The sequence below is a fragment of the Benincasa hispida genome, chromosome 7 (assembly GCF_027475165.1).
Source record: "Benincasa hispida cultivar pf3 chromosome 7, pf3_genome.v1.1, whole genome shotgun sequence".
Taxonomy (NCBI): domain Eukaryota; kingdom Viridiplantae; phylum Streptophyta; class Magnoliopsida; order Cucurbitales; family Cucurbitaceae; genus Benincasa; species Benincasa hispida.
Genome location: NC_143484.1, coordinates 41006472 through 41033988, shown reverse-complemented (window position 1 = coordinate 41033988; position 27517 = coordinate 41006472). Strand labels below are relative to the sequence as shown.

At 32.2% G+C, this 27517-nt stretch overlaps 1 long non-coding RNA gene across 1 annotated transcript; it reads left to right on the top strand.

The window, feature by feature from the left end:
• Positions 1-441: 441 nt before the first annotated feature.
• Positions 442-27152, top strand: LOC150035164 (uncharacterized). The gene is made up of 3 exons (XR_016530567.1): positions 442-622; positions 21015-21262; positions 26647-27152. It is a non-coding gene; the product is annotated as an uncharacterized LOC150035164 (long non-coding RNA).
• Positions 27153-27517: the final 365 nt, after the last annotated feature.

Below are 27517 nucleotides of genomic sequence, written 5' to 3'. Positions count from 1 at the left end.
TTAAATTTTAACAACAATTTAATGTTTCTTCTAAAAATGTGAAAATAAAGTTTAGGAGGAAAGAAAAAACCCAAAATTTTAAAAACAGAAATCTAAGATCCCAACTGATAATAATTATATTTTTTATTATTAATTTATGAAAATTAAGCATATCTCCTCTAAATTTAGCCTTTATTGTAACATAACAAAATATAATCAAACCAATGATTAATCAAAATTTTCAATCTAGATTAATTATTTCATGAAGTTGAAAATGTTTTTATAAAAGGCAACGGCTACTTAGTGGAGCGTGGTTGTGAGTTTCAAAATAATAATTATGGGCAGCAACCAACGGCTAATTTGGAGAGGAGCGTGGTTAGTGAAGGCTGAAAAAAGGGTTATAAAAGGCAGATGATCAATTAAAATTAGGGTTTATAGCTTTTATTTTTTTTCCAACCAGATTGAGGTTAATAATAATTGCCTACTTTTCAAATTTCTCTTCCTCCTTAATTAATTTCTTCCTTTCCTTAATCTTCTGGTTCATTATCTTCTTCTTCTTTCTTCCTTTCTTTCGGTTGTCCTAATTCTCATCTTTACGATCAACATCTGGACGGAATGAAGCATAGCCTCTAACTAAAATCTGGTTAGTGAATATATATAATATAATTAACCCAAATCAAATCTTGTTTAATTAATTAATTTATTATTGTTCTACTTACATTTTTATTTTGTTCTATCTAATTCCATATTGATCAGAAAAGAAAGTGGGATTTAAATTAATGCCTCTCCTCTCAGATTTTTCTAATTTCATTCATTTTTTTAATTAATTTTCTGGCACTTTTATAGTGTTTTAAGGATATATATGTATATATTTCGTTTTTCATCTTCTTCATTTTTAGAAAGTGTTCTTATAACTTCTTCTTTTCTTCCTATATTTTCGAAAATTCTTCCCCAATTATTTTCTCAATTTCAACTTTTGCTTCACTTAATATTTTGATTTTGCAAAAACCTTCAAAAAGTTTTTATCAAAATATTTCCTCAAAACTTTTTTTTATCTTCCTTAATATTTTGTTTTTGAAAAATATTTTCTCAAACTCTTTTTATTTTAATTTAGATTTTAAAAACTCTTTTTCAGAACGTTTTCTCAAAATCTTTTTATTTCAATTTTTTTAAAAAAAAACTCTTTTTTTCAAAATGTTCTCAAAAACTCTTTTTATTTCAAATTTTTTGTTTTTTTTAAAAACTTTTTCAAACGGTCTTCTCAAACTCTTTTTATTTCAATTTTTGTTTTTAAAAACTATTTTTTTAAAAAGTTTTCTCCTTCTTCTTATTTCGAATTTTGTTTTTGAAAACTCTTTTCAAAAGTTTTCTCAAACTCTTTTTCTTTTAATTTTTTTTGTTTTTAAAAACTCTTTTTCAAATTTCTTTTCTCGATCTCTTTCTATTTCAAAATAAAAAAATAAAAAAAATTCTTTCCAAATTTTTTTTCTCACATACTCTTTTTATTTCAAATTTTGTTTTGAACAACTCTTTCCAAAATGTATTGCCAAACTCTTTTTATTTCAAAATTTGTTTTTAAAAAACTCTATTTCAAAATGTTTTCTCAAACTCAATTTATTTCAAATTTTGTTTTTAAAAATTCTTTTTCAAAATATTTTCTCAAAATATTTTTATTTCAATTTTTTTAAATCTTTTTTAAAAGGTTTTCTTGAACTCTTCTTATTTCAATTTTTTTTAAAATCTATTTTTCAAAATGTTTTCCAAACTCTTTTTACTTCAAATTTTGTTTTTAAAAAGTTTTCTCAAACTCTTTTTCTTTTAAATATTTTGTTTTTAAAAACTATTTTTCAAACTGTTCTCTCAAATTCTTTTTATTTCATATTTTGTTTTTAAAAACTATTTTCAAAATGTTTTCTTAAACTCGGCTCATTTCCAATTTTGTTTTGCGGAAAAATGCATTTTTTATCCCTACGTTTTGGGTCTATTTTCTATTTAGTTCATAGGTTTCAAAACGTTACATATTTAATCCTTAAGTTTTGAGTTTAGTTTCAATTTAGTCTATAGGTTTCAAAATGTTACAATTTTATCCTTAACATTTGAATTTTGCCTTAATTTGGTCCCTAGATGTTTTAAGATTTACACTTTTAATCTCGATTATTCACTAAATACTTATTTTTCATCTTTAGTGTTAATTTATGTTAAAAAATTAAAGATCATTAAAAGAATTATAATTATTTAAGTTTTTCTATTTTGTATCACTTTTTAAGTTAAATATAAAATTTCACTAAAGATGATAAAATGAGTATTTAGTGAATAATTGATATTAGAAATGTAAAATCTTGAAACTTAGGAATCAAATTGAAACAAAATACAAATGTCAAGAGTAAAATTGTAATATTCTGAAACCTATGAGAGACTAGATTAAAATTAAACTCAAAACTTAAAGACTAAATGTGTAATATTTTAAAATCTAAGGATTAATAGAAATTAAACCTAAAACCTAGAAGTCAAAAATATTTTGAAATAGAGTTCTTAAAAACAAAATTTGAAATGAAAAGAGTCTCGGAAAACATTTTGAAAAAGAGTTTTTGAAAACAAAATTTGAAATAAAAAGAGTTTGAAAAAACATTTTGAAAAGAGTTTTTAAAAACAAAATTTGAAAGAAAGAGAATTTGAGAAAACAGTTTGAAAAAGAGTTTTTAAAAACAAAATATTTAAAAGAAAAAGAGTTTAAGAAAACTTTTGAAAAGAGTTTTTAAAAACAAAATTTTAAATGAAACGAGTTTGAGAAAACATTTTGAAAAAAAGCTTTTATACACAATTTTAAATAAAAAGTTTGAGAAAACCTTTTGAAAAAAGTTTTTTTTTTTTTTAAAAAAAAATTGAAATAAAAAGAGTTTGTGAAAACATTTTGGAAAGAATTTTTAAAAACAAAATTTTGAAAATTGTTTTCAAAATATTTTCTCAAACTCTTTTCACTTCAAATTTTGGTTTTAAAAACTCTAATTCAAAATTCTTTTCAATATATTTTCTCAAACACTCTTTACTCAAATTATGGTTTTGAAAATTCTCTTTCAAAACTCTTCTCTCACTTAAACAATTGTTTTTATACCCTATTTCAAAACTGTTTTCAAAATATTTTCTCAAATTCTCCTCACTCAAATTTTTGTTTTAAAAAAATCTCTTTCAAAACTTTTCTCAAAATATTTTCTCAAACTCTCCTCACTCAAATTTTTGCTTTTAAAAACTCTCTTTCAAAACTCCTTTTAATGTATTTTCTCAAACTTTTTTCACTTAAAATTTTGGTTAATTTCTCTTTTAAAACTGGTTTTCAAAATATTTTCTCAAACTCTCTTCACTTAAAATTTTGGTTTTTGTTTTAAAAATTTTCTTTCAAAACTCTTCCCAAAATACTTTTTAAAACTCTTTTCTCAAACTTTTTTCAAAATGTTTTCTCAAACTCTTTTCACTTTAATTTTTGTTTTTAAAAACTCTCTTTCAAAACTGTTTTCAAAATAGTTTCTCATACTTTGAACTCGTCACTTGAAATTTTGTTTTAAAAACTCTTCTTCAAAATCGTTTTCAAAAATATCTTCTCAAACTCTTTTTCACTTCATCTTTTGTTTTTAAAATCTCAACCTCTATTACATTTTATCAAACTTTTTCTCTTCCTAAAACTTTCAAAATCTCTTCCCAACATATTTTCTCTTCAATTTTTTTTAAAAAAACTCTCATAAAATTTTAATTACACTTTCCAAAATATTTTCTCAAAATCCTTTTTTTTCTTTTTTTTTTGCAAAAAAGCTTTCTTATTTATTTCTCTTACTGTATAAAATGCTAACCATCCTATGTATTTTCTGTCATAATTAGTAAACTTGAGGTGATTTAAGAAAAGTTGATTGATTGGGAATCAATTTTTCTTTTATCACCTTATCTCTAATACCCTAATTACCCTCTCTTTTTTCTAACTTTATCTTCTTTTTGTAATTCTACTATGTATGTGGTTGCATTTCACTGTGGTTAATGGATGCTAGATTTTACTACCTTTGTATCTATGCTTTTGGCAGTTTTGTTGGCAACCTAAAAGTATTAGGGTCTTAGTGATGCCTCTTGTGCTTTTCATTTACCTTCCTATTTAATACTTGAGCTTTTATCTTATTTTATCTTGTTTTTAGTTATTTTATATGTTCATAGTTTGACTTTCTATTTAATTAATGTGACATCTTTTTATCTTTTTCACTTTTCGTATATTAATGTAGAATCTTCATTATGCTTTCCTTTTGTGTGAGTCCTTTAGTTTCATTTTAGTTAAGGAAGATTTCAGAACAATTCTTATGAATTCTCTTGACAAATTATGGATGTTTTGTGTGTTCTAGTTTCACTTTTGAATTTTTACTACTTTATATTTTTATTTTTCTCATCTATTTGAAATAGGTTATTATATATTTTTTTTTATGTTGGACCAAATGTAGAATTTATTTTTCTTTTGACTTTTTCTTAATACTCCTTCCTCTAAATTTTATTAACTTCATTTTATTCTTATTATTTTATTTGGTTCTCTGTAAAGTTGTCTTTTATGGGACATTCTTAAATGTAGATTGTTCTCATATTTTCATTATCTTCTATTGTCTCTTTTATGTGGACATTCTTTAGTTCATTCTTTATATTCTCTGTTTTTATTATTTTTATTATTTTGTACTTTTTTTTTTTTACTCATTTGTGGAAATTTTTTTGACATTGTCACATTTTTTTCATCCTCTCTTTTATTGTGACTCGATGGATGGTTCAGATTTCTCACTATTTCTCTCTTTTTTTTGTTTCTTTGGTATATTATTGATGTGTTAATTTTGTACACTATTTTTTAGAATTGTAGATAACTTTCTTTGGTTTATGTTTCTTTTTATTTTATTCCCTTTATTTTCTAAATCTCCTTCCAAATTTTATTTATTTTTCTTTATTAGCATTTTACATTATAGTCTCAACAATATAAAAATTCTATTGGATTGTCAAATTATGGATAATTTTTTTTGAGTCTTCTAGGATTTTTATTTTTATTTTTTTTTTATTATTATTTTTTTTTTTGTATTTTATCTCTCTGTCGTGGTACATTTTTTTTAAAAAAACTAGATTGTTAGCTTTTTGGCGTGGTTGCTTCTGTTCAATTTTTTTTCACCCCTTTCTTATTATCGTCTATTTGATGTGTGAACATTCTTTTAGTTTAACTTCGTTTGGTGCTACTACTTTAGATACTCTTATACATATGTGTGTGTTTTTTAAGACAGATAACTCATTTGGTATCTTTCTTTTTTAAAGATTTATGCTTGTACTTTTTTTTTTCTCCTCATTTGGTCATTTTTAACATAGATTATTATATTTTATTTCTTTAGATCAATTCTTAGTTTTGACTTTTACTCTTTTTATGCGATATTCTTTTAGTTGTTTTATCTTATTTGGTACATTTATTGAACTATGGATTGTTCAAATTGGTTTCACTCTATTCTATTATGTGACAGCCTAATTCTGTACACTATTTTCTAAAACGTACTATTATTTGGTATATTGATTTGTTAGTATATAGTTACAAATTATTTTTTGATGTTGATGACTTTCTTTTGTATATGTTTTTATTTGTAATGGTAGATAAACGTCTTTGTGCTTTATTTTATTTTATATTTTCTCAATTCTTTAAAGGATTTATTTTTTATAGTAAGTTTTAATTATCCTTTACCAAGCAATTTTAAAAACTTTCTTGATAAATAGATTGCTTTATGTGTTTAGTAGTCTTATTTTTATGTGTTTTTAGTAATTTTGTTACTTTTTCCTTTACTCATTTGACTGTTTTTTAGAATTTATTTTTCTTTTCCATGGTTTTGAGTGGGGATGCCTGAATTTCTTTTCACCCTCCCTATTGTCTTGTAACATCTTTGTTTACTTCTATTATTTGGACTTTAATGTGACTTTTCTATTTCACTTTTGTACTTTTAATCTCTTTTACATATGACCTTTTCTTTTTGTTTTTCTTTTTTTTTTGTGACATTTTCTTAGTTTTATCTTCTTTTTTTTTGTTATATTATTTGGTATATAATTTTTCTATTGAATTGTGATTAATTATCCTTCTTTCTTTTATATTTTTTTCCCTTCAAAATGGGTGCAATATAAGGACTTCCCAAATGGTAATCCAACTTAGTACTACTCTCGTCTTAGTATACTTAACTACCGAGTTTCTAATGAAATTTGGTACATTAATGCTGGTATGATCGCATCCCACTTTTTCAATCTCTTATATTGACAAGTAATTATTTTCACTTTTGTGTATTATTTTCTTCATTCTACTATTAGTTGTTTTAGTACAAGTTCTACTCTTTGTTGGTGTGATTTGTTAGTTTTGTACATTATGCTACAAAATAATTTTCTTTAGCTTGATTGTATTTGCACTATGTACATGATTCAAAAAGCTCAACCATTTTCTTTCTTTTTCTTTTTTTTTGGGTGACATTTTCTTAGTTTTATCTTTATTTCGTTCTATTATTTGGTATATTATTTTTCTATTGAATTGTGTCAAATAATTATCACTCTTTCTCTCTTATGTTGACATTCATTAGTTTTATTTTTGTATATTATTTTCTTAGTTCTACTATTATTTTTTAGTACAAGTTCTACTATTAGTATATAGATTTGTTAGTTTAGTACATTATGTTGCACATTGTTTTTTTTTATGATTATACATATTTGTCTTTTTATGTGACATTCTTTTTAATTTATCTTGAATTTCTCAACGAGTTGATATTCTTTAATTTCACTTTTGTATATTTTTTCTTAATTAAAGTAGTTCTTTTAACTCTCTTTGACAATTTATGAATTGTTCTCCCTCTCTTTTTTGTTGGTTTCATTTTCTTGAACTCTCTTTGACATATTATGAGTTGTTTTCTTTCCAATTCTATCCTTTCAATTAGTTTCATTTTCTTTATATTATTTTATTTGTTTCTTTGTACTGTTCTCAAATTTTCTTTTTCTTTCTTTTTCGTCTCTTTTATGTCGACATTCTTTTAGTTTCATTCTTTCTTTTCTCTGTTTGATTCTATTTTGTTTTTTTCTCTTTACTTCTTTCAAACTCATTTGTGGAATTTATTTTTCTTTGACATTGTTGCATTTTTACTATGATGGCCCGCAAATTTTTTTCCTAAACTTAGAATTAGATAATTTTCTTTGATATAGGTTTATTTTTATTTGATTCTCTTTATTTTCTAAATCTCTTTTTATTTTCTTAAATTTTTCTTTCTTAGCATTTTACACTATAGTCTCGAGCTAAACTCTCTCGATATATTATGGATTGTCAAATTATGGATTTTTTTTTTTTCTCTTTAGAACTAGATTGTTATGTTTGATCAAAGGTAGATTTTTTTTTTTTTTTGTGACCATCTAATTTTGTATACTATTTCCCATGGTTTTCACTAGGGGTTAGGGATGATTAAATTTCTTTTCACCCTCCCTATTGCCTTCTTGACATTGTTTTAATTTACTTCTACTATTATTTGATTTTTTCTATTGCACAATGGGTTGTTCAAAGTTGTCTCTTTTATGTGATTTGTGTTAGTTTCACTTTTGTACTAATTTCACTTTTGTATATTAATTTCTTTTACTAATTTGGTCATATTTTATTTTTTGGGATATCAAAATGTAGAATTTATTTTTCTTTTGGCTTTGATTGTATTTGGACTATATACATGGTTCCAAACTTTCAACCATTTTCTTTCTTTTTTTGCTTTTTTTGGGTGACATTTTATTCATTTATCTTTGTTTGATTCTATCATTTGGTACATTATTTTTCTACGAATTGTGATTGTTCAAATATTTATCACTCTTTCTCATATATTGACATTCATTTTTTTCACTTTTGTATATCATCTTCTTCATTCTACTATTATTTTTTAAAATTATTTTCTTCGATATACTATTAGTTTTTTTTAATATTATTTTCTTCGTTGTACTATTACTTTTTTTAGTACAAGTTCTACAATTATTTGGTATATTGATTGGTTAGTTTTAGTATATTATTTGGGATATTGATTGGTTAGTTTTCTTTGGGCTCTTGATTGTTTTATGACTATGTACAAGGTTCAAAAAGTTCAACCATCTTCTTTCTTTTTCTTTTTTTTTTGGGTGAAGTTTTCTTAATTTTATCTTAGTTTAGATCTATTATTTGGTACATTGTGTTTCCATTGAATTGTGATTGCTTTATCTTTTATTGACACTCATTATTTTCACTTTTGTATATATTTTCTTAGTTCTACTATTAGCTTTTTTAGTACAAGTTCTACTATTTCTTGGTATATTGATTTGTTAATTTTGTGCATTATGTTGCACTATTTTTTAATGACTTTTATTTATATGACATTCTTTTAGTTTATCTTAGATTTTCTCTGACATTCATTAGTTTTACTTTTGTATAATTTTTTCTCAGTTAAAGTAGTTATTTGACTCCCTTTGACAAATTATGACTTTTTTTTAATTTCTATTTTATTAGTTTCATTTTTGTATATTATTTTATTTGTTTCTCTGTATTTTTTATGGGACATTCTTCAATGTAGATTTATTTATTTTTCTTTCAACATGTTTGCATTTTGCACTATGGATCGTTCTCAAATTTTCACTCTCTTTTGTTGTCTCTTATAAGTGGACAGTCTTTAGTTTTTCAATCTTTGTATTCTTTGGTTTTGTTATTTTTGTTATTTTTTTTTATACTTTTTTGTTTTACTCATTTGTGGAATTTATTTTTCTTTTAACACGTTGCATTTTCACTATGATGGCCGGCATATTTTTTTTCCACCTCTCTTTTATTGTGTCCATGGTGGATTGTTCAGATTTCTCTCAGCCTTTCTCTGTTTTGAATTTTCTGAACCTAACTTAGATGGCCAAACAGAACGTAAACAATCAGCATAAAATAAATCAAAAGCAGTAAAGAACACCTTATATATAGTGGTTCGACCAGTTTGGTCTACATCCACTTTGAGAACCAGCTTGAATTAATTTATTAATGAGCAATAAAGGAGTTTTACAAATTACCGATAATCAACAAAATCACCAATCTGTAATTTTTGTATCCACTGATACCGAAAGATCCACACACAATGTCGCCTTTAAAAACTGTGAATAACTCGCTGCAAAACAGCCCAAAAACAGTGTGCTATCGCCTCTGACCGACGAATCACGCGTAGGCCCACGCGTATCTCTCACTATTGCCGCTCCACGCAAGAACCAGCGCGAAACCCACGCCCTCATCGTCGACCTCGCATGCCAGACGAAAATCAATCTCGCCGGACACCCACACCAACGCAGCAGACGCTTGCCCACGTCAGACCCCGTCACCCACGGACAGGGCGGACGTTTTGCTTCAGGCGGCTCGTGGACTTCAGCGGTTGCGGCTCACCAGACGAAACCCCCAGGCGGCTGCTTCTATATTCGGTTCAGCGGCTGCTCTCCCCTCCTAAAAGAGTTACACAAAAATACTGCCCTATTTTTGAAGAAGAGATAATTGCAAAAATGCCACTACCCAATAATTACGATAATGCCATTGGGCCTTTAAATTTCCAAAAACCTAATAAAAAACCACTTAAAAAACTTGTTATTTTCTACAAATCTCCCTCATAACAAGAATATTTAAGTGCCAAGCTGATTCTTCAATCTTTCTATCATCCAGATTTAATATTCAGCCCATCTAATAGGTATTTGAACCTATGGGCTGGAAGAATCTTGGTTAACATATCTGACAAATTCTCAACTGTATGAACCTTGACCAGTTTAACATCTTTCTAGGTCACAACTTCTCTGATAAAATGAAATTTGACATCGATATGCTTAGACTGTTCGTGATGAGATGGATTCTTCGCAAGATGAATAGCACTCTAGCTATCACAACGGATGATAGGAATGAACTCCTACGACAACAACTCACCAACTATCCTTTTCAACCACACTGCCTCTACAGCTTCTCACCCACTAAAATATACTCTGACTCAGTAGTAGACAAGGCAACAACTGACTATAGAGCAACCTTCCAACTGACCATATTACCAAACAAACGAAAAATGTGACCTGATAGAGACCTTCTTTTATCAAGGTCTGCAGCATAATCTGCATCTGTGAAGCCTTCCAACAATGCTGATTTTTCACAATTCTTGCTAAAACACAATGATACACTGGTACTATCTTTCAAATATCGAAGCACCCATTTAATAACATTCCAATGCTCCTTCCCAGGATTTGACATAAACCTACTTATCATACTCATAGCATATCCTAAGTCAGGCCTAGTACAAATCATCAAATACATAATACTTCCAACAACATTACAATAGGGAATATTAGCCATCTTTAACCTTTCTTGTTCAGTAATAGGACACTGAGATGAAGAAAGCCTAAAATGAGATGCTAAGGGTATCGAAACTGCCTTACAACTAGACATATTATACTTCTCAAGCAGTTTATGCACATAACTCTCCTGCGAAATGGTTAACAAACCTTTCTCCCTATCTATTTGCATATCCATGCCTAAGATCCTTTCTAGTTCACCTAAATCTTTCATCTCAAATTCACTACTCAATCGTTTCTTGAGATCACAGATTTCAGAATAATCCTTAGACACCAGAATCTTATCATCTACATATAGAAGTAGATAAGTATATATACCTTTCTGAGATAGTTTCCAGTTCACGCAGGCATCATATGAGCTCCTGTGAAACCCCTGCTTCAGAATAAAGGTGTCAAACCTGATATACTATTGTCTTGGCGATTGCTTCAGTCTATACATGGACCTGTGAAGACGACAAACCATGTCTTCCTTTCCTTTCACCTCATATCCCTTAGGTTGAGCCATGTAGATCACTTCCTCCAATTCACCATGAAGGAAAGCTGCGGTGACGTCCATCTGTTAAAAAACATATCAAAGTGAAGTGAACAACAATAGATAAAATTAATCGAATGGACGAATGCCTCACCACCGGAGAGAAAATCTCATGAAAGTAAACTCCCTCCTTTTGAGTGTAGCCCTTGGCTACCAGTCTAGCCTTATACCTAGGCTTGCTGTCACCTCCTGTACCTGGCTTGATTTTATAAATCCACTTTGATTGAATGAGTTTCTGATTATGAGGCTTTGGAACCAATGACCATGTCTGATTCTTTTGCAACGAGAACAACTCTGCTTCCATAGCATCGTTCCACTGTTCCTTTGAATCAGATACAATAGCCTCCTCAAAAGTAAGAGGATCTGCTTCAATACTGTCAGCTGCACAAGTAAGAGCATAAGCAACTAAATCAGCATAACCATACCTCGTAGGAGCTTGCCTCACCCGCTGAGGCCTGCAACGTGTAAGCTGATAGTTCTGTAGGTCAATGCCACTTGAGTTTTCATCACCAAAAGCTCCCTCATCAATCAAAGTTCTCTGCAGTTAAGGCTGTCTACCATCAGAACTAGATGACTGATCACTGGAATCACCTGAACTAACTGATGGTTGTGCTTTAGAATCAATTCTAACCTCTGCCTCAACCTGATCAACTGTCTGCTGTTTCTGCTGCTCTTTGACACGAAATGGCATCTCTGTTTCATTAAAGGTCACATCTCTGCTGATAATGCATTTATTTCTGCCCTCTTCCAAGCACCAAAGTTTATATCCTTTAACACCCTGAGGATAGCCAATAAACATACATTTCAATGCCCTCTTGTTCAGCTCTCTTCCTTAACATGAGCATAAGCTGAACATCCAAACACTCTGAGATGATCCAAGCTTGGAGCTTTTCCTATCCATATCTTCTGAGGAGTCTTTAGGCCTAAAGTGGAAGACGAACTCCTATTAATAAGATAACAAGCTGTTTGGGCAGCTTCCCCCCAAAATTTCAAGGGAGTGAAGCATTTGTCAAGAGACATTTTGTACGCTCCATAATTGTTCTGTTGAACCTCTCAGCTAAACCATTCTGTTGTGGAGTGTATGTAATAGTGAAATGCCTCGTAATTCCCTCAGATTTGCAAAATTTATCAAATTTGTGATTCACAAATTCTAAACCATTGTCTGTCCTTAGATAAAAACCTTCCTGCCTATCTGGTTCTCAACCTGCTTTTTCCATTCAAGAAATTTCCCAAAAGCTTCATCCTTCTGTTTTAGTGGATACATCACTCTAGTAGACTTTCCCATTATGCAATGTTCACAAAATGGGAGTTCAATGTCTTTAACTCCTCCTAGCAAACCTTGTTGTGAAAGAGCTTGCAGACCTCTTTCACTCACATAAGCCAATCTGTTATGCCATAACATAGATTTATCTATTTCTTTCCCAGATGCAATAGCAACACTACCTGAAACTGTAGTATCTTCCAACACATAAAGACCATTCCTCAAGGTCCCCTTCAGCTTAACCAAAGAACCCTTGATAACTTCAGAACTCCATTCTCAGATTTATAAGAATAACCTGCTTTATCTAATTCGCCTAGAGAAATTAGATTTCGTTTGAGTTCTGGAACATACCTTACATTTGTAAGAATTCTGATCATACCATCATGTGTTGCAATTCGAATTGACCCAATTCATTTTACATCACAAGCACCATTATCATCAAGCAGAATTGATCCACCATCATTTTCCTGAAAGTCAATCAAGAAATCCCGATTAGGAGTCATGTGAAACATGCACCCTGAATCCATGATCCAAGCATTCTGAACGTCCCTGCTGGATACCATCAAAACCTCTACTGAATCATACCCATCAGTAATATTTGCTGCATTCTGAATTATCAAAGCATGCTTGCTACTTTATGCTTCCTTGCTCTTATTCATAGGGCAATTCTTTCTAAAGCTTCCTTCTTTATGACATAGGAAACACTTTTTGCTTTTCCCCTTTGATTTCGACCTGGATCTCGACTCTTTTTCTTTTCCATTCTTTTTCTCATTTCTACCTCTGGCCATGAGTAACTCTCCATCATTGTGTTCCTTTTTAATCTCGAGATTTCTCGTTCTCAAGGCATCCAACACTATATCCATGGACAATGAATCCCGTCCATATTTAATAGCTGCCTTAACTTTTTGATACGATTATGGCAAAGAATTCAGAAGAATATCTGCTTGATTTTCATCCGACATCTTCTCACCGATGTTATTGAGATCAACTATAATCTTCTGGAATTCATCTAGGTTCTCTTCTAATCCTTTACTTGAGTCCATCTTATATCCAAAGAATTTCTCCTATAGATATAATTTATTTGGCAAGGACTTAGTCAAATAAAGACTTTCCAGTTTCTTCCACAACTCCGCTGTAGTAGTAGCCTCATCTACTAGCCTAAGCACTCTATCTGGCAGATACAAAATTATTGTCGAATAGGCCATCTCATCCATATCCCTTTTTTCAGCTTCTATAATTGTTGGTGGAAGGTTATCTTCATCTAAGATTTTGGCTACCTTTTGTTGTACCAGAATAGCTCTAATCTTTTTTCTCCATAACCCGAAATCACCTTTCCCATCAAATTTAACAACTTCGAATCGTGTAGACATCGAAGACATCTGTCAACTTAATTCCAACAAAAATCCTGAATAAAGAATATGCCAGCACACACTACCACACACCCTCTTTGGATTAACTGGAGCTCTGATACCACTTGTGAGAGTTTCTGAACCTAACTTAGATGGCCAAACAGAACACAAACAATCAGCATAAATAAATCGAAAGCAGTAAAGAACACCAAGCTATATAGTGGTTCGACCAGTTTGGTCTACATCCACTTTGAGAACCAGCTTGAATTACTTTATTAATGAGCAATAAAAGAATTTTACAAATTACAGATAATCAACGAAATCACCAATCTATAATTTTTGTATCCACTGATACCGAGAGATCCGCATACAATGTCACCTCTTAAAACTGAGAACAATTTATAGCACACTGTTTTTGGACTATTTTGCAGCGGGTTGTTCTCAGTTTTCAGAGGCTACATTGTGTGCGGATCTCCCGGTATCAGTAGATACAAAAATTACAAATTGGTGATTTCGTTGATTATCTGTAATTTGTAAAATTCTTTTATTGCTTATTAATAAATTAATTCAAGCTGGTTCTCAAAGTGGATGTAGACCAAACTGGTCGAACCACTATATATCTTGGTGTTCTTTACTGCTTTCGATTTATTTCTGTTGATTGTTTGCGTTCTGTTTGGCCATCTAAGTTAGGTTCAGAAACTCTCACACTTTCTTTGGTACATGTTTCTTTTTATCTGATTCTCTTTATCTTCTAAATCTCTTCTCAGTTTTTTTTTCAATGTTAGCATTTTACACTATGGTCTCAAGCAATATAAAACCCTCTTGCCAAATTGGATAATTTTTTTTTGTGAGTCCTCTTGTTTATTTTTACATTTTATTTCTCTCTATTTATATTCGGTACACTTTTATTCTACTCATGGCGTTTTTAGAACAAGATTGTTATGTTTTATATCTTCTATACCAAATGTAGATTTTTTTTTTTTTTTCTTTTTGACATATTTACCGCTCAATTTTTTTCACCCCTTCTCATTATCGTCTCTTTGATATGTGAACATTCTTTTAGTTCAACTTCATTTACTTTTTATATATGTTACAACTTATTATGTTTTATTTCTTTAGGATCAAATGTTAGTTTTTTTCTCTTACTATTTTACGTGACATTATTTTAATTGCCTTACGTTATTTGGTACATTTGTTTTCTTTTGATTTATGGATTGTTCAAATTGTTTGTTCTATTTTGTGACGATCTAATACTGTTATTTTCTTATAGTTCTATTGTGTGACATTCTTTTAATTTTGTTTTATTTACTTCTATTATTTGGTTTTTTCTATTGCACAATGGGTCGTTTAAAGGTTACCACCTTCTTCTTTTCATGTGACTTGTTTTATTTTCACTTTTTTACTTTAATTTCTCTTACTAATTTGGTCGTATTTTCTTTCTTTGGAATCAAGTTGTAAAATTTATTTTTCTTTTGGCGTGGTTTTATTTCACTTTTTTTTTTCAATCTCTATTGTTTATTTGATCTCTACTATCTTTTTTATGTGATTCCTTTAGTTTTATTTTATTTGATTCGTCTATTATTATTTAGGTACGAAGAAATTTGATTTCCAATGGCTATACTTTTACTAAACAGATTCTTAACAACATACTGTAACAGATCTTTACACATAAAAAAATTTGAGCTTTAAAAAAAAAGATAGAGTGTGAAAATTTGTAAGAGTGAACTTATCTTCTATTTGTAGTCTTCAAGAAGTAAAAGCATATCCCCTTCCCATGGATGTAGGCACCATTTGCCGAACCATGTACATAGCTGTGCTCATCATCATCATCATCATCTTCTTCTTCTTCTTGGAATGCATGCTTGATTTCTCAATTTCTTCACATAATCACTATAGAGAGATCATGCTCGATTGAAGAGAGTTAGAGACGAGTTTTAAAACTTTGAGAAAGAGAGTGAGTTCTTCAAATGAATTTTATATTCAAAATTGATTTTGTGAATAGAAGAAAGAAGCTTACCACATGTGTGTTAAAAGAGCTCAAGACGTGGTTGCCTCTCTTCCAAGTTTTCTACCTAACTCAAATCTCAATTGTATCAAATTCTCCTTGTACTTTATGGCCGAAAAATTAACATAAAAGCCCAATAAATTAGTATCAGAGCATAAAGAGAATCAAGAAAACATTTATTGGAGAATCAAGATTCAAATTCAGAGCATCTACGGCAATAAGAAAGTTTGAAATCGAGAAATTTGATGGAAAGGGTGATCAAAATCAGAGCCATCCTTGACTAACAAGAGGCTCACACGGTTCTTTTAGATCCATCAACTGTTCCGAATACAGTGACAACACAAGAAAGAGAAGATTGGAAGCTGGCAGCTTATGGTACACTAGTCATAAATCTCAATGATAATGTTTGAGGCAAGTCCTATCAAGAGATAGCCTACAAGATTTGGACTAAATTGTACGACCTATTTGTTACAAGGATCTTTCAAACTCTACCTAAGGGAGAAGTTCTTTAAGTTCAAAATGGATTCATTAAGATCTTTGTCTAACAACCCTGATGAATTCAAAAAGATTGTTTCAGAACTTAGAAACCTATGAGATAAACTAGGTGGTGACAATGAAAGCTATGTGCTTCTTAACTCTCTACTAGATACCTACAAAGAATTAAAAAATGCACTGAAGAATTGAAGAGTGTCAATAAACACAGATGCCATTATTTCAGACTTAAGAACAAAGGAAAGAGCTACAATCAGTGAAAAAAGAACAACCAAGTGGTAAAGGATTGTTTGTGAAAGGGAATTCTAAACCTAATCACTCAAAAGATGGAAAACAAGAACATACCAATGAAAAATAAGCCTAAATAGAAGTTGAAACATGAATGGGTCTTAGACTCTGGATGCACCTACCATATGACTCCTAAACCTTGGTTCAACAGCTACAATGAGATTGATGGAGGGTCTACATGGGAAACAATCAAGCTTGCAAAATAGTTGGGATTGGATTCATTGAAGCTACAAGATGAGATTGTGGAACTCCTAAGAAATGTTAGACATGTGCCACTCTTTAAGAGAAACTTATTCTCTTTGAGAATGTTAGATGCAATTGGGTGTGAATACAAATGAAATAGAAGAACATTTGAAGTCATTAAAGACTCTAAGGTGGATGGAGAGAAGGTCAATGACCTATTTGTGGTGAGAGAAGTTGAAATGGTATAGTGACTTCTAATGAGTTGACTGTTGGGATTGGCGTCCTAATTCTCCCAGAGTCTATTGTTATGAAATAATTATTTTATTTGGCATTTGCTCATATCCAATAAACAAAGCTCCATGGTTATTGTATGTAAACTTAAGCATGTATATGAGATATACAAGTGGATCATGCCTTAAGTGATAACTTAAATAGGTCTGTAGTATAAGGATTAAGGAGGGATACCTGATCCTTGTGACACTACGAATACGAGCCGTTTTGTAGAGGTTTGCAAGTGTTGTGAACAACTACAGATGGTAGATCCTGACCATTCATGTGGAGACATGGGAATGGGGGTGTCTTATACAAAGAGTTTGTATAAGATTGGACCACGAGATGACTAGTCTCTGTATATAATGTCATTGATACTTGAGACTTACATCTTACCTAAATGACCATAGGTGACATGACCTCAATCGTGAGTGTTTTGGAAACTCCTGTCTTTGAGGGCAGTCCTTTGATCAATATGGATGAGATTGGCCAGATTGCCAACTCAACATGCTTACCTTTTTGGGGATTTTTCTGATTTGGGAGTTGGGAACTCAGTTACACAAGATGGAATTCACTCCTTCCCCGAAGCAGGAGTAAGTAGATAGATTGCTCCCTTAAGGGCTGATTCCGGGTTTTAAATATAGTAGGCACAACTTCTCTTTGGAAGAGAGGATTCAGTCATAGTAGAACTATGACTTATGTTCATTAGAGGGATCAGTGGTACTTAAGGAGTTAGATGTAACTATAGGGGCATAAAGGTTATTGGCCCAATTGTACTTACGAGCGATCTATGAAGGGTTATCGCACTGTTGATTGGTTAATATGGATACATAATATATCTGTAGTAAGGAGAGTACAGTTGTGGGTTTTTAGTGGAGTGCCTGGCAGTTAACAAATGGTGGATCTCGTGACTAAAGAGTTTAGTAAGTTATTCACATACCATTGGAGCTTCAAGCTATAGGTCCATAAGGTCCTCTTGGTAGCTCAATGGATTCAAGTTGAGAATCAGTTCTTAGTGTTGTAATGTACAAATTGACAAGAGAAAAATCGATTATATATGATGTGATTGTGTGATGTATGAGATATGTCACACCCCACCCCCAGACCACCTTCTTAGCCTGGGAGAGGGATGCGACTGCAGTAATTATCAACCCTTGAGCTGACACTTACTGCCTAATGATTCTTGCGAAATAACTCTGATACCATACTATAACTTATACACAACGGAATGATTAAGTCAAGGAGATAAGCTATAACGGATTAAGTAGGCCCATCTTTTATTACGACAATGATATAACGTTTATATAACTTAAGGACTTAACAACAAAGTTTACAACGACAACTGTAAAAACCCTCCGGAAGTGTAATTGGGGCACGTGGCAGACCTTGACCTTAGTAGCACCTTGGAACTTCTCATCTTCTGCTACCTAGGGGGGGGGGGGATTAAGAAAACATTTTGAATAGTGTGAGCTACTAAGCCAAGTGAGTGGTTCATTTAAGATGAAATTCACTTTGAAAATCATCATTTTTGGGAAATCAATCATATGCCAACACTCGCATTATAACTCATGCACAGTAAAAAAAATAATCATGCAACCAGTAATCTTTATCCCAAAAGCTACATGTAGCATGCATATCATATCATCAATCAATACAATCATCTATGAAAACCTTTCTATGACCCCAATTCCCGCCAATGTGCACACTGACTATTTTTATTTATCCCACTAGTCATGCTTAGGTACTTAACTATATTTCCCGCCGATCATCACCGACAATTATTTTCCACCGATCGAAGCCGACAATTATTTTCCGCCGACCGAAGCCGACTATTTTTCCCGCCAAGCACCTTTTGTTAAGCATGCTAACTATATCCTGGGCATAATCTCAGTTTCCACAGTCACACACAAACAATATCATGGCAATCATCCTATCATCAAAAGCATGGATTTTGTATTTACATATGCATATAATCCTATATCATAGTATAAAACTAAGTAAATACTCATAATATGCATTTATATACTAAAGTTATATAACATTCAACATATGTACCAAAGTTATATAATACTCATAATATATCAAAGTTATATGACAATCACAGTACATATCCAAGCTATAATAACACTCCTACTATGCATTTATTTATCAAAGCAACCTAACACTCACGATATATCGAATCTATAAAGCTATAACACTCACGATATATCGAAACTATAACGCTATAACACTCACGATATATCGAAACTATAAAGCTATAACACTCACGATATATCGAAACTATAAAGCTATAACACTCACATTATGTGTTAATTATCAAAGCTATAACACTCACCTTAATTGCTTAGGAGCCTTTCTAATAGTTCCCTTTTCTTCCTCGGGCTCCCTTTTTATCCCTAGAATCCAGATCCAACTTACAGCTTAGATTACTCGTAGTTCTAAACCTTATTTGGAGATACTTTCTTCTACAAAACTATTCTAAAATGTTTCAAGAAGCTTACCCGATAGCTCGACCCCTCTATCTTTTTCTCATTCTCCAGCCTAATTCCTTAGAGCTTCTTCTCTGGCAGCCTCACCATGAAAACTAGACTCTCTTATCTTTCAGATGGCTTTGGAATTACATCAAACGCTCAAGTAGATTGGAAGATCTCATCGTCTCAAGTTGATGCATTCTCCTCTACCCCCACTGTCCAATGCACTCTACTCTCCCCCTCTTTTTACGAATTTTATGATTTGTGATTTGAAAATGAAATCCCAAAGGCTCTATTTATAGGCGTCAAAACCTCCTATGGTGTTGACACCACCTATTTGGCTGCATGGCCAAGTGGTTACTTCTCCCCTCATCAATGCAAGCTTACCTCACTTTGGCTCAAGGTGTTCTTTCCATACGCATCCACCACAATTTCTTAGGGTTTAAGAATTTCTCTTAATAAGACACCTAATTTTGGTTGACGTTTGCCCTTGCATCTTCAATCTTTGTTTGTATTCAATTTAGGGTTTTCAATGTATAATCTATAAGAACGTGGCCAAATTCAACACATAAATACTTATCCGGCTGTTTAATGTATAGGTGAGTTCCTTCGATCGCGTGGGCGTGACGTTCGAATGCAGCACCAGATAAGGCATGGCTGACGCACAGGCTGGTCTCGCTCTCTCCCACTTTCTCGCTGGTCTCGCTCTCTCCATTCTTGTTCTCTCCAACTTTCTAGCTAAAAATCTCGCTCTCTCCCACTTTCTCGCTGGTCTTGCTCTCTCCCACTTTCTTGCTCAAAATCTTGCTCAAACTGCTCTCTCCAATCTCATTCTTTCCAATCTCGCTTTCTCCCATTTTCTCTCCAATCTCGCTCTCTCCATTTTCTCTTCAACTTTCTCTCCAATCTCGTTAGCTATTGTGAATATGGTTTATCTCCGTGCAACTTTCACACGAATTTTCCCAAATAATTTTCTATATTTTCCTCAATTCTTCAATCCTTTCTTCACTATTTAGGATTTAAGTCTTCAAGGTTTTCTCTTCTTTTTATCCTCTTAGGGTTCTCTCTACTCGTACTCCAGGATCAAAAATGGTTATCGTAACTATAATACCTAACCATTATAGTTTACATTCACTCTTACTAATTGTTGATCCACAGAAGGTGACAATTATTACAGTTATTATGACAATTGTAAAATTATTAGATTATTTACATAACATAAGATTTAACTTTCTCCTAATTAACCCCTTAATCACTTACTTAAGTAGGAAAATGGAGATCCGAGTTTCACAAGATACATCAAGTGGAGGATTAATGTAAATGAGATTTACATTAAGTACCATGAAATAGAAAAAGAACTATGATTTATATGTTTCATGAGACGAAATATTGGAACTATAGGTTATAAATATAATATGGTAAGTTGTTTATCATATATATTTATATAATAATATTAATTATTGGATAATGATATCTTTTTCTCTAATAACCAATTAAGTAGGAGATTATTGGTGGTTTCATGGTAACCATGAGATAAAAGAAAAAATGTTTTCCTAAATTTAGTAGGTTTTTCCATTCTCGGAAAAACTCACATAATTGTTGTCAAGTGAATAATGACAGTTGAAGAGAGACTAAATGATTGTGGAGTGACATTACACGATAGTTCACTCAACTAGCCATTAGCTAAATGATAGTGGAGCATTTGCTAAACGATTGGGCATTCATCTATACGATAGACTTTTGTCATCTCCCATTTGCTCAATTGTTTACACGATTTTTATTCATTCGGTCTCTTCCTCTAACAAAGTCTACACAGAAACCACACTTCTGGATTCTCACATCGAGACTACCAAGGTAGCCATTGTGGTGGTGTCTTACTCAACTCGACCGAGGTTGAGGTATTTAGAGGCCGTTCGTTGGGTTCGTGATCTTGGAGTTCGTTAAGTTCGAGTTCGCTGTGATCGTGCTGTGTTGCGATCATGATGTACGAGCTTTCGTGTGTTGCAATCTTGGAGGTTGAACGAGCGTTCGTGATCGAGGCAGTTTGAAGATGAGTCTTCAAAGGTATGATGTTTTATCCTTTGATCTTATTGTAAAGCATGCTACAATTTCGTATTTTGCACGACCTGTAAGTTTCCATTTCTTGATTGTAATTGTCTACGTTCAAATACGAATGGAATTTGGAACAATCATTCTGCTGCTCATGGAAATTCTCATGTCTGATTTCCTTCACTGACAAAGGCTGACATGTGGCATAAGAGGCTTCCCCACATCAGTCAAAGTGGCTGAAAACTCTATCTAAATAGGGCTAAGGCCATTTGTGATCAACTTATATTTCGTGAGCATTGTGTAATGGGCAAAGCTACAAGGCATAATTTTACTAAACCACAAGATTCAACCAATGCAATCCTAGACTCGTACATTCTAACCTTTGGAGGTCAGCCCCAATTCCAAGCCTAAGTGGCTCAAGGTATCTCCTATTTTTTTTTTACTGGTGATTTTTCAAGAAAAAGATGGGTTTACTTCCTTAAAATTAAAGATTAGGTGTTTGAAAAGTTTAAGGAATGAAAACTCTTAATAGAAAAGCAAGCTTCTAAGGAGATGAAATTCCTAAGGATCGTGGGCTGGAATTTTGTAGTAAGGAGTTCAACCAATATTATAGAAAGTGGAATAACTAGACTAGGACAATGAGGTTTACACCTCAACAAAATGGGGTGACTGAGAGACTAAACAGAATAATCATGGACAGGGTTAGATGCCTACTGTCTGATGCCATTCTTAGTGAGAAATATTGAGCTAAAGCTGCTGCTTACAAAGTGCATACCTTAAATAGGTGCCCACATACATCCTTAGACTTCCTAACCCCTGATGAAAAATGGTCCAAACATCCACCTAACCTAGAAAATCTAAGGGTATTTGAATGTGTTAGATACATACATCAAAACCAAGGAAAACTCAAATCTAAGGCTATCAAGTGCATGTTTGTAGGGTTTACTGATGGTGTTAAGGGTTTTAAAATGTGGCGCCCATTTGAAAAGAGATTTATAATCAACAGAGATGTTACTTTTAGAGAGAAAGAAATGTTTATGTAGAGAGAAGAAGTGACAGTTAAAATCCCTAAGAACCCTACCATTAGAATTGAAGTGATGTATCCTAAAAATTCACCTACAGAAGACACCCTCAAACTGATTAAGAAGAAGAAGAAGAAGCTATTACAGGTGAGCAAGTTGAAAATGTTGAAGACCTGATTTGAGTTAATACTTTCATTAGTAAAAGATAGACAAAGAAGGATGATTGTTCCTCCAACTAAGTACACTGAAATGGAAGGATTTGAATCCTCAGTAGAAGCAAGTAATCGTTGTATGTTAGTGATTTACTTTTGGAAAGAACTTAGAGAAATTGTACAATGTAGGAAAAACATTAAACACATATAAACATGTTTTAGTTATATAGAGAGAAAGGGAAAAGAAATGGTTACCCTTGAAGAATTTCCTTCTTCACATTTTTCCTTTCCCGAAAGTCACGAATAATGTCTTCCTCCTTCATACAGTCAACACAGAAACAATAATGCTCTTGGACAACACCACAAAATTCTTCCTTGCTATTCTCAGGATAAAAAAAAATCAAAACTAGTTGTGGGCACTCTTATTGTGAGGGAATGTGGATTTCTTTTTTAGAGAGACCTTTTCAGGAAGGAATGATGATGTAGAGGAAAAAATACGTTCTGTATTCATAGTAAAAACTTCCTTTATGTTATTATGTGTAAGAGAGAATGGGGGAGTTATTCAAAATAACTCCCTATTATCACATTGAATAACTAACAAGGGAGTTATTCCTCATTTAATTATAATTAATTTAATTTAATTTAATTTAACTAAAAACTTTATATTAAATCTGATTTAATATAAGTATCACATATTTGAATCATAATCAAATAATATTCTCTCACATAATCTATAGTTTTAATATGATCATATTCATATTAACTTTAACCTATAGTTTTATATGAATCTCATTAATTAATATTTGAATCTCATTCAAATATTTATCTCTCTCATCAAACTTTATATTATAACGTATCCATATACATTATATTAATTACATCTCATACGATTAATTTCCTTAATTAATTTGAAAAATTAAAATTAGTCCAAAAATTAATTGATTCTTATTTAATCCTTAATGAGCGCAGGGGCTATGGATTTATAGATTAGAAGTTCCACTGATACGAGATTAGTTAATTGAACTCTTTAATTAAGTTAAAAAATATTCATTAACTGTTGGTCACTTAACTAAAAATCGATAGCTGCACTCTTAGCATTGTAGATATATTTCGGTGTTTATGAATATAACCAATCAAATTAAGTTGACTCTTCACAAATTGCTCGTAACTACAGTTGGGTCAAGTTACAGTTTTACCTTTGTAGTTACATCTAACTTCTTAAGTATCACTGATCCCTCTAATAAATAAGCTATAGTCCAACTATAAACTAGACCCTTTTTTGGCCAGTGAGAGGGTAAGGCACCTCATTACACAAGACGCAGAGTCAGTGCTTAAGGGAGCAATTCATCTACTTTCCCTTAAAATGGGAAAAAGTGAACTCCATCTTATGAAGTTGGGTTCCCAGCTCCCCACTCAGATAAATCCCCAAAATGGTAGACATATTGAGTCGACGAAGCTAGCCACTCTCACCCATACAGATCAAAGGATCGCCCTTATAGGCAGGAGTTCACAACTCACTCAGGATTAAGGTTAAGTTACCTATTGTCATCTCAGGGAAATGTACTCTTCAAGTAACGATGTTATAAAGAGAGACTAATCATTATGCGGAGTTTTATACAAACTCTTTGTATAGGATACCTCCACTCACATGCCTTCACATGAATGATTATGATAAGATCATTTGTAACACTATACAATAATTGTAACAATTACAAAGTGGACCGCATCTGTAGTGTAATGAGGAGAAGGTGCCCAACCTTATATGTCAACCATATACATGTTTAAGTTAAAACATGATCCACTTGTATGTCAAACATATACAGGTTTAAGTTACATTAGATAACCTTGGATCTTAGTTTTTTTGCATTTGGTTAATAGACTAAATGTCAAATAAAATAACACTTTATTTCTTTAAATAAATAATTCATGTACAAATAATTTATATAACTACTAAACCCATGAGATTTAGGACATCAATTCCAACAATCTCCCACTTGTTTTAAAACTAGTTGAGTGTATAAATACAAAGTATAAAAAACAAAGTACAATACACAAAATAATAAAATAGGCATACACTATACCCAGTAACATCTCCCACTTGCCCTAGACTAGATGATGCATGTCCCATAGACCAAGACTCTCCAAGGGACTCTAAAAAAACTTTAACCATGAGAGCCTTTGTAAATGGATCAACAACATTGTGCTCTGAAGCAATCTTCGTGAAGATCACATCCCCTCGATGCACAATCTTCCAGATGAAATAATATTTCGCTCAATATGCTTCTCTCTCTTGTGGCTTCTAAGCTCCCTAGAATTTTCCACAACACCACTATTATCACAACAAAATGGTGATGGGCTTTAACATGTCAAGAACAACTTCCAGATTTGTTAAAAATTTCCTTAGCCATACAACTTCCTTTTCAGCTTTACAAGCCGCTGCATACTTTGCCTCCATGGTGGAGTCAGCAATGCAGCCTTGCTTTGTGCTTGCTTCTCTAGATTACATCTCCTTCGTTAAGAGGGAACCCTGATCCTGATGTAGATTTCCTAGAATCTCTATTAGTCTAAAAATCAGAGTTTGTATCTCTATTAGTCTACCATAACCTTCGCAGCCCCACTTCCCACGTTCGAACGTGGATCAATCGGCTAATTATAAAATAATTAATCAATTAATTTAATTAATAAATATAATCATATTATATTTATATCCTATAGTTTGATATCATATCTACTATAGTATTCTCTCCTCTACTTGATATAAATCATATTTATATCTAACTTCCTCCCAAAATAATGTATCTCATAGATTTAGCCAATTATATGATATATAATTAACTAGTCCAATTATATCATATATAATTGAACTTCCTCTTGTCAATTTGAACATTTCAAATTAACCCAAATATTGGTTCTTGGCTTTAGAACCAACTCTTGGAACTAAACCTAACAACCACCATTTTTTGATCCAGAATCGTTAACCTTTAACTATTCCGTGTAAGTGTAACCCCTCGTTTTCGGTGCCAGAGTCCCACCCTAATGCGCTTACCATAGGGAAAAGACAGATTAGAATAAGAGACTCAGTTACCTTATCCTCTTACAGGAGATCAAATAAAGAAATGCGCAAAACTGCCATCCTTTAGGGGGATACTCCCAGGGTGCCTTGAGGTGATGCGCAGAAACTTTATTCAACCTAACAAGAGAGACCGAGGGATATGTTATCGCACTTCCCGCTCCCACTTACTATGAACATTCTCTCCATCCACCTTGATACTGGCTTGCCCAAACACCATCCGTTGGGGGGACACGCCAAAGGTGCCACGAGGCCGAGGATAGATCTCACGGTGTAGACTTTAGGAGAAAAGTGAAAGGTTTAAGTGAAGCATCTTATGTCCCAAGTACCTCCCACTGAATGTTCTACCTAGGGACTCATTAACCTAGACAATCTGACTACTGATTTTAGCCTAAGTGGTCTTTTTAAAGCCTTCTCATAAACAACGTTTTTTATGAAATATAAACAAGTTCAAGTATCACATTTAAACACTTTAATGGACTGTCCTTAACTTGCATGCATGCATCAAATCTATCTAATTCACCTTTCTAGGTAAGTTCCCAGGTAGGGTGTTACGTTTCCGTCAACTTAAATACCTCAGCCTAGACTAAACCCGCCTTATACAAAAGGTCTCTTATAGATAGATTTGCTACACTTTAACCTTTTATTAGCCAATTTAATCCTATTAAACCGATTAAAAGATTAAAGCCTTAGGGTTGCTAATCATATTAGAACCGTGATCTTAGGTCTATGTGATCCAAGTTTTAAACATTTTAAAACTATGAATTAAACCTAAGTGAGCATACATATCTTTCTTATTTCTTTTAGTTCTAATTTCTCTTTAACTCTTAAAAAGAAACAACTAAAAAATATTATGCATAACGAGGCATTTATAACATTTATAAAGTATAACAATTATAATATAAAGATGATGCATGTCAATGCTTTTTATGCATGTGATAACTTGTAGAAATACAAGTTATTTTGGCTCTTAAGTTGGAACAACTAAGGTTTTTAATGATAAAATCTCCTCATTTTTGTAGAAGAAATGCATGGAATTACTCAAACATTAGCAAACTCATGCAAAAGAATGTTTATTACTAAATACTGCGACACTAACGCATTATACTGCAGGATTTCAACAAGAAGCTAACACATGATTAAGAAGTGTTGCAGGCAAAGTTCTAACGCATAGGCCATGCATCGGAGGGATTCAACGCAAAGAAGATTCATTGATTCAGGTTGTTTGTGTCAAATCACCACTTGCAAATATGGGCACCTGCAACAGGCGGCGTCTGAAAAGCTTCCGAGTGTCAGGCGGCTGACCAGGGCATGGACTTTAATGTTGCCCATCACCAAGCTAGAGATGACCAACGCCTATAAATAGATGAAATCCCTCTAGAGTTCGAAGTTCAGAAATTTTCAAGTTCTCGCTCTCATAATTAGCATAGTCGTAGTGTTAGATTTACAGAAGCGGTGTTGTGGTGCCAAAAAGAGCAGAAGGCAAGAGATCCACCATCACCACCGGTTAAGGAGCAGAGAAAGCCGAGCTTGAGAAAGACACTTCATCCAATTCTTATACAAGTGATTGTACACAACTATAATTGAGCCAAAGAGATAAAAGAGATTGTACTCTACGGCTTGACTCAGTTCCTTTAATCTCAATTATCGCTTTCATTTCATCTGATTAAATATTGCTTTTGTAAAGACAATTTGCTTCTTTATAAATTCATATATTTGATCCATCACACTCTGCCATTGTTTATTTCTTGTTTATGTTGGATGCATCTATACTTCATGCAAAATTTCATTTCAAACGCTTAAGCCAACTTGATCAACTGGTAAAAGCATCTTTAGCTTAGACTATTCGAGAGAATAAATAAGCCCGCATCAAGTAGAACGCCTAATACATCTAGAGATAGACTTACTAGTGTTTATTGCATCTTGTGTTTGACCCATGCATCCTAAAGATAGGTTTTGTATGTTATTCGCATTGAGAAGTGTTGAATAAAGTGTAACGCATAAACAAAGATAAACAAATCATCTC